The sequence below is a fragment of the Gopherus evgoodei genome, chromosome 14 (genome assembly GCF_007399415.2).
Source record: "Gopherus evgoodei ecotype Sinaloan lineage chromosome 14, rGopEvg1_v1.p, whole genome shotgun sequence".
Taxonomy (NCBI): Eukaryota; Metazoa; Chordata; order Testudines; family Testudinidae; genus Gopherus; species Gopherus evgoodei.
The window spans coordinates 5,272,665-5,281,296 of record NC_044335.1 but is presented as its reverse complement, the minus strand read 5'-3'; the positions used below and the strand labels follow the sequence as shown (position 1 = coordinate 5,281,296).

The 8,632-nt window shown below is 48.7% G+C and overlaps 1 protein-coding gene across 1 annotated transcript in view; it reads left to right on the top strand.

Annotated features, from left to right (window-relative positions):
- Positions 1 to 756: 756 nt before the first annotated feature.
- Positions 757 to 8,632, top strand: part of RGS19 (regulator of G protein signaling 19) — a 30,291-nt gene continuing 22,415 nt past the window's right edge. The window contains exons 1-3 of the mRNA XM_030533189.1: positions 757 to 947; positions 3,708 to 3,924; positions 4,013 to 4,132. The gene's annotated coding sequence lies outside the window, so the exon portion shown is untranslated. The remainder of the gene's footprint in view (positions 948 to 3,707; positions 3,925 to 4,012; positions 4,133 to 8,632) is intronic.

The window sequence follows — 8,632 nt, the reverse complement described above, 5'->3', positions numbered from 1 at the left end:
TTCCCCTCATGTACCGGCCCCACATGCTGTGGGGGAAGAACCTCTGTTCCAGAATTTCCCCTGACTTGATCTAAAAGAGTGCAGATTTGTTGATGGTCCAGGCACCTTGAGAAGGCTATTCGTACAGCTCTTCCTCCGGGCCAGAGGGTAAAAGAGGAAGGTTCTTTTTGTTTTGTTTTGTTTTGTTTTGCTGCCGGGAGGGCGGAGGACGAATCTGCTAGTGGCGTGGGCATTTTGTCAGTGTGATGTTTTTTTTCTCCCTCCTCTGTTAGTATGTGTTCAAAACGCACTTGGCAAGAGCACGAGGTGCACAATGTAAAACTAAAAGCATTGCAGAGTGGTTGTCCGGGATCTTCAATGTGTCAGTCCTTGGAACTGTTGTGAGTTGCTGTTTCTTTCATGTGAATGCAAGGGTTTGTGGATTGCCACAGTGTGAACTTGTGAAGTCTGACTGTCCAGCTGTTTGCCGCTTATGGTGTTTCCTTTGTTAGCACTGAAGGTGTCAGCTTTTTGAATCAGAGTCTCTCACCCACGCATGTAATTTCAACTTCTCCTGCATCCTGCAGTGAGTCTGGTGTTGACCTCAGGCCTAGCTCTGTAAAAGGTCATGACACACCAAGACTGAAGAAGGTTATAGAACAATACAGCTTCAGTTGCTTTAGTGTAGTAACTGACTTCAGATGGGGTTAGAACTAGACTTCAGATTGGGCTGTAATGGGTGATAAGGAGAGGGGATGTCCTGCATGGATCCTGGTGGCAGAGATAATAGTCTGGGATAGTTGGTGGCAGTGCCTGCGGGCGAGAGCTGCGCAGAGCTGCTTGCGCTCCTCTGCCTAGGAGCCAGACCTGCTGGCGACTTCCAAGGCACAGTGCGGTCCGCAGTGCCAGGAGAGGCAGGAAGCCTGCCTCTGCACCCCAGCTGCACCGCTGACCGGGAGCCGTCGGAGGTAAGCCCCAAACCCGCACCTCAATCCTCTGCCCCAAACCTGAGCCCCTTCCTGCACCGCAACCCCTCAGCCCCAGCACCACCCCAGAGTCCACACCCAGAGCCCTGACCCCTTCCCACACTCCTGTCCCAGCGCAGAGCCCCCTCCCACACCCTGAACCCCTCATCCCCAGCTCCACTGGGTCGTGGGCATCAGCAGTTTTCTTCAATGGGTCACCAGAAAAAAAGTTTGAAAACCACTGCTTTAAATGGATGTTCTGATGTTTAGCAGAAACAGCCAGGGAAGTCCTGGAAACCCACATGAAAGGCAATGAGATTCATGCTTATGATACACCGGCAAAAAAATAGGTGTCCTCTAGGAGAAGTCCTTCTTTAAACACTGCTGCTTTCCTCTGGAGGTGGCAGGGGGACAGTGGTTCATCTGGTCCCTCCCCTGTGTAAACAGCGGTTGGTGATGTATGAAGCGGGTCTCTGCTGGCTTGAATTGAGGGAGCCACTGTTACAACTTTCCAGGCACATTCTCTGGAGCTCCACTCCCCTGGGTTGTGTCTCATCCATTATTCCTGTGTTTTACACCATGTGGTCTGTGTGACGGGCTGGGGAATTCAGTTGTCTGGCCAAAGTCTCAGTTCCCTCCTCTTCTGCCCCACACCAGCTAGTTCAGGAGTGTCCTGCTTCTCTCTTAGGGCTGGCCTACGCTTAAAACATTGTAGGCCGACATAGCTACATCGGTCAGGGATGGAGAAAAACCACCCCCTAACCAGTGTCACTCTTCAGACCTAACCCTCCTTGTAGACACAGATAGGTTGATGGACGAATGCTTCTGACAACCAAGCTACCGTTGCCCAGGGAGGTAAAGTTTCGACACTGACAGAAAACCCCTTCTATGTACGTTGCGTCTCCATGATGGAGTTAAGCCAGCATAACCACGGCGACGTAGCTGTGCTGGTACAATCTCCATACTTAAGGGGCAAGGACAGGCAGTGCCCTCCTAGGGGATGGGTGCGGCACTTTATGGCCTTGGGAAGGGAGGTGCCTTCTTGGCAAATGCGAGAATCGGGTGGGCCTAACCGGAAAGCTGTCACACTGAAAAGGGGAACCCCTGGTTTTCCGGTGCAGTGAAAGAGAATGACTTTGCAAAAGGAACCCTCTGTCTGAACAGCTTGCCTGGGCAGAGCTGTGGGATGGCTGCTGTCAAGCTGGTTTGGGTCTTAAGTGCATGGGTGTGTCATGGAGTAGAGGGGAGATAACTGGCCTTTGTGCTCCCTCGCCCCCTTTTGAAGCTGAAGAAAACAGCTGGTGTTAGGCCTTGCACTTGACTGATAACCCAGTGGTGCTTCAGCTGCGGCAGGTGCTCTCCAAGCATGGGCACCTAGAGAGCTGAAGAATCAGCCCAGTTTTTCCTTTGGCTATTCAGATCAGGACACTACTCCCCAGCACACTCCCACCCTGTTAATCTCATCGCTCAGGGGCCCCTACTCCAGAAAAGCTTTAGATATACCATGTCCCATGTGCTCTCCTGCTCACAAGCCTCTCTGTCATTCACTTTAATTTGAATCCCGTTTTTGCCCGTTGTGCTGTGGGATTGCTTCTTCCCAGTATTAACTGAAAAATGGGGTTTGGTTGGGGCTGGCATTTGAGGATCTCCCTCTGGGTATGCCTCCCCCTCTGGAATTGGTGACATCAGCAGAGTAGTGAAGCCCAGGCGTGGCAATCTCAAATCTGTTTTCACTCTGCTTGGGTTAACACTCTGGGTGCAGAGCTCTCAGCTGGTGACAATGCATGGAGCATTTCATTGAAAAAAGGAAACTGAGGTTGCATTTCTGATTGTGTTTTACTTTGTGAGTCAGTCTGTGCCAGAAAACCCAAAAGAACCCACCTTACTTTGTGTGTAAAGCGGGAATGGCGCCTCCTCGGTTATCCACAGGGAACAATTTGTTCTCAGCCTACGCAAAGGGCCGTCACTTTCTGATTCATCCCATACTGATCTGAGTGCTGAGTTACAAAGTTCTTTCACTCTTGTTGGTAACGGGTGCTTTACGTGAGAGACCCTTGATTCATGACTGCAGCTTAGAGTGACAGAAGGTTAGAAGCAGTATCGCACGCCTAGCTGTTAGGTGTGCTACTTGTGGAAGGGACAGGCAAGGTATAAGTGATGTATAAGGTATGTTCAGGCTGAAAATTTGGCTCTTACAAGTTACCCTGGCTTGTTACTGGAAAAGTGGCCATGTGACAACCAGAGGCCTGTGCTGATCATTCAATAATGCCCATTCCAGGAGAGGAAAATCAGCATATCATTAACCCTATTAATACTGGTGCATCCTCAGCAGCTGTTTTGCTGTAGTAAATCCATTTTACCAGCAGGAATGCCAGAACGTTCCAGGTATTTCCAGCAAGCACTAAACTTGTGAGTCTGTGGGTCAGATCAGGTGGGGGCAACTTCTCGATCTTGGTTTCCAGTTGTTGGGGGTGTTAAGCTCTCAGGCATAACACGTTGCTTTTAGCATAAATGGCAGAAACTCTTGGGAAGTTGCTTGTGCATCACAGGATGTTCTTATCTCAGAGTATCTGTCTTTGTAACTATGCCCATAGCTGGCTATGCAGTGACAGTCTGTGTCAGACATGGGAGCACAACCCTCAGCCTTCTGAGGCGCTTGAAGTGGGAAGAAGAGATGATGGTGAGATGCTAGTGAAGTAAGTTTTGCACCATTCCTGTCCTCGATTTTGATCAGTGCTGTTTTTTTACCATCATCCTTCCTAGGAAAAGCGAAAACTCAGGCAGTAATTCCATCGGGGTATATATCTTTCCACTCCCCAGTAAAACATTTGTCTAGTAAACATAAGAAACACAAGCTCTGAGTTTCCTGGACCACGTCAACACAGATGGGAGCAATCCAGGGACGGGCCAGTCAGCTTTCACTCTGCACAGGAAGGCTCACCGGAGAGGAGAACTCATTGATGGTGCTTTCCCAAAAAAGGTCTGAACTCTTCATTTGATTCTGCCACTTCCCTTGCCACTCCCTTTCCTGTTAGAGGAGGTACTCAGTTTTTTATTCCTTTCTTCAGATCTGCACGTCTGTTTAAATGCTTCACGTAAACTGAGATGCTGTATCAAGAACTATAGCTGTGCTGCTGCTGGAGGGGCACTCAGAATGGCTAGATTGAAGGCTTCCATCCACAGAACAGGTACAGCAGTGGTACAGGCGTCTCCTTTGCTGCTTTGCTCAATTGATTCAAAACACCCGCCAGATTCTCTGGTCTGGGCGAGCTGTGCTCAGCACAGGATCAGAGAGGAGCAGGGGAAGGTAGCTTTACGTCCTCTTTGCAGCTGCCCACCCCAGCTAACATAATTTAGGGCAGTAACAGGCCTGCTGTCTTGTTCTTAGCTGTATGTGATATGTGTGTGTGTCTTGTTTAATAAGACTGAGACTTTTCAGCTTCTGAAAGAGATGGCTAAGGGGGGATATGATAGAGGTCTATAAAATCATGACGGGTGTGGAGAAAGTAAATAAGGAAGTGTTATTTACTGCTCACAACACACAAGAACTAGGGGGGTCACCAAATGAAATTACTAGGCAGCAGGTTTAAAACAAACCAAAGGAAGTATTTCTTCACACAACGCACTGTCAAGCTGTGGAACTCTTTATGAGAGAACGTTGTGAAGGCCAAGATTATAACGGGCTGAAAAAGAATCAGATACATTCATGGAGCAGCAGTGCTCCTTTAGCATGTGTGTTAAGGCTACAGGTATGCCCAGTGTCATAGGTTCCCAGCTGGTGTCGAGGCAGCCAGCCGCCCTCTGGGGTCTAGGGATGGAAGCCCACATGGCAGAGGTCCAGGGGAGGGGTCTGGCCTGCCACTGCCCTGCCACCCGGCCCCTGCAGCCCAAGTTACACATTGTGGGCCACATGTGTGGCCCACAATGTGTAATATGTTGAGAACCACTGTCATAGAGGATAGGTCTATCAGTGGCTATTAGCCAGGATGGGCAGGGATGGTGTCCCTCTGTTTGCCAGGAGCTGGGAATGGGTGACAGGGGATGGATCACTTGATGATTCCCTGTTCTGTTCCCTGTGGGCCCCCTGGCATTGGCCACTGTTGGAAGACAGGGTATGGGGCTGGATGGACCTTTGGTCTGACCCAATATGGCTGTTCTTATGTCATGACTGTGTTGGGAGGTGGCTCTGGATCGCTGAGATTTAAAGGAGCAGACCTCAAGAAGCCAATTTCCCAGCTGCTTTACACAAAGAGACTGAGAATCAGACCTAACCACCACTAGCAACAAGGAGGGTGCAAATCACTCTCTGTGCCCATCCAAACCTTGGTGCCTCCAAAGCTATCAAGCTTATTTCAGATAGAGCACTGGGCAGCTAACACTTGTAATGACTTGTGCTCAGAACTCAACTTGGGGCTGAGGTTTGAACCAACAACCTGGGGAGGGGAGAAGGGCTGTTTGATCTCATGACTGCTCTTTGGAAGCACCCATTCCCTCCTCTAGATCGTTTAGAATTAAGTGCGCTCTCTTGTCTCGTGCAATACTGCAGGAGCCTGGAATGTGCAGGACTCGCTCTTAAAATATCACTTTATTAGAGATTTCCCATGTGATAACACCTCGTATGGCCTGTCCCCATGTGAAATCCTGCCTGGCAGATAAAATCAGCCCAAAACTTTTCAGCTCGGCCACCTCTCAGTTTCCTCTTGGTAACCCCCTAAGTTCTCACACTCTCTCTGTTCATGTGACACCCTAAGGTGATACTTCAATCCACTTCTATTCTAAGTGTAGTTTCTCCCTTCCTACTTAACTTGGTAGACTGATTGTTAGTCTCTGTTGATCCAGGATTGCGAACGTCGTAGATAGCAACTGTGTGCTCTTTGGTGCCAATCTAGGAGTCTACCCCAAGCCATAAAATATAGATGGAGGGTGTGTGGGTGCCATATTAAGTTTATTTCAGTCTACAGTTACCACCTTTGTCATTTTCTCTGGGACAAACTGATGTCATGACTGCACTGATGCCTCGCAGAGTGATGTTTCAGTGCATCAAAACATCAGTGTGTTGTAAAATGATGGTGACTTTGGAGGCAAATTTGCATCCTGCCAACGGTGTTTGTAGCTATATCCTGTTAAACAGGACAAACAGATCATCGAACGGACACCTGACTTAGCAGTAGTCTGCTGTGTGAATTTACAGGAAAACGCTCCATGGAAAGGCAGAACTCTGTTCTCATTTATCCGCTTTTAGTTAAAAAAAAAAATACACAATTTTTCTAAACAGTTTTTTTTTCTCTGTATTGTTCAAAAGTACAATTTTATCTCCTGATGAAATTAAAATTAACATGGCTTTTGTACGTCTCTGTCCATGCCCCAGACGCTTCTGTGTTAGAGGTACGAATGCGCACACGTGTGGCATCGGTGTTCATTGTTTGGGAAGCTCACACATTGTATTTGTATCCCAGGGAAAACTTTGGCTCTCAGTGGTAGCAGTCGACTTTGAATTTTTAAATTGTAAAGACCTGCCCTCTCTAGGCTTTAAAAATGGTGAGGGGTCAGTGTCAAGGTCCCGTTTGCACCCAGACTTCATTAAAAACATTTTCCACCTATGACCCCTTTATTCCCTTTTATTACTGATGACCAAACTGAGATACAGACCCAGATGTCCCAGTTCAGGTGCACAGTTGCTGTGACTACCAATGCAGAATGTGCAGTTGTTCATACAAAATGTATCTAACTAGCCACTTGGCTGCACCCTTAAGTCACTTTGCAAATGTATGTGTGGTAACAGCTCACCCAAATTCAGCATGCAGTTGTATGTGTGCCTTGCAAAGACAGTTACGTGCCCAAGTCCCACGCTGTTATGTTTTAAATGTACTTTCTACTCCCAGAGCTGTGGGCAGGGGCACCCTTTAGTGTGGACTTTTGAAGACCAAAACCGAAATTCATTAACTCCTGAAAATCTGTTCCAGAGACACGCATACATGCACACACTCTCCTTCTCCTCTTCACACTTCAGAATTTCTGGCAGCAGAACTGGGCCCTCAGCAGTGAATTCTGATTCTAGATTCTGACATCCCTGAGACCAGGGGACCATGGCAAAGCAAGGGTATGAGAGGCAGAAGGGGTGCTTTACAGACACTCCCCTGGGTAGCTAGCACTGCTGTGACAAGGCTAGTTATGTTGGGCTTTGGGAAGCTTTGTCAGAAATGAGCAAGGGCCCCTTTAAGGGAGGTTTTATTCTGTCTGCTTGGGAAATCTCCCTTGTTCAAGTCTTCCTCTTTTCAGAATTATCTCTCTCTGTCTCTTACCCACAGTCTTCCCTCTCCTAGGCTCTTGAGACAAAGTATTTCAACTCCAACTGCTGGCATCAGCTAGCTAGCTGAACTTCCTTCTGTGTGCTGTAGCGTGGCCTCTCTCTATGAATTGCACTAGTGTCTCTATGCACTGCTTAATATTGTGCCTTTTGCCAGCTCTGTGTAATACATCCATAAACACCCTGGAAAATATGTGCCGGCAATTGCTGTGAGAGGAGTTAACGCTCCAGCTGCATTGCAAAGCAAGATCCCTCCTTTCCCCTCTGATCCCCCACCCGTCAGGGGCTAGCCAGGTACACCGATCGACATTGCAGCCTGCTCCACGTGATTCCAGATGCCACCGCTACCCTTCCAAATTCCATGTGATGGGGACAGAAGGGAATCTGGTTTGTCTCTATGTGATCTGACATGGTTAGTGCAGTTTTTTCCTCTTCCAGGCCTTCTTCATCCCCAAATTTTCCCCTATCTTTATGTCCCATGCCACTCCCAGCGGCCATTATGCTTCTGCGCCGGGTGGGACTGTAACAGGGCTCCGCTGAGAGCGAGTCAGTGCTGCCTCCGCAGGTGGCTTGAAGGGTTTCTTCTGAGCTGCCTAACAAAAGCAAATAATCATATTCTGCCCTCCAGGTGCAGCACAGTGTGACACAGGTCTGGAAAGAGTCTTGCATCGGCGTGAGCATTGCACGGGGCCACCAAGCCAGCCCTGTAAACCTGCCTCGTTGTACGAGCGTATGGGCTCCCCGATGCCCACAGAGGGGTTCCCAAAGACTTGTGCTCCCTTGCGTATTACTCTGTTACAAACTGACCCGTTCGCTCCTGCGCCTGCTTTGACTTTCTAGGAATGTGGGGGTCTTGCATGGGAAGGTTTTGCCAACGGCCCACTCTGTTGGCACGACAGAGTAAAGCTAGTCCCAACCTCCCCACCAAACCCTACACTCGCCCCGCCTTTGTTGGTGAAAGAACCCTGAAATCTTTTGACCAGCTCTGCTAGATGGAGCCACGTTTGTAGGCTGTAGCTTGTACATCGTGCAGCACAGAAGGGGTTAAATATACCATGACTCTCCTGCTAAAAAAAGTCCCTAATGCTTTTCAGTGTCTCTAAGACACTTTCCTCTTGGCTCTCATTAGCAGCGTTGTTTCTCAGTATCCCCAGGCCCTTCTCCACCCCATGTCGTCTAGTCAGGAAGCTCAGTTTTGAGTCCTACGATCCAACTGGTTTAGAACTGGCCTGAGCTGATCCTCGATTTACTGCACCAGCCCATGTACCTGTTCGGATATCAGCAAAGACGAAGCTTATCCTCCGTAAAACACTCGCTTGCCATTACACCACTGATATGCCCAGACCCAGTCGTGCTGACCAGTGTCATCTCCACGTTTTTT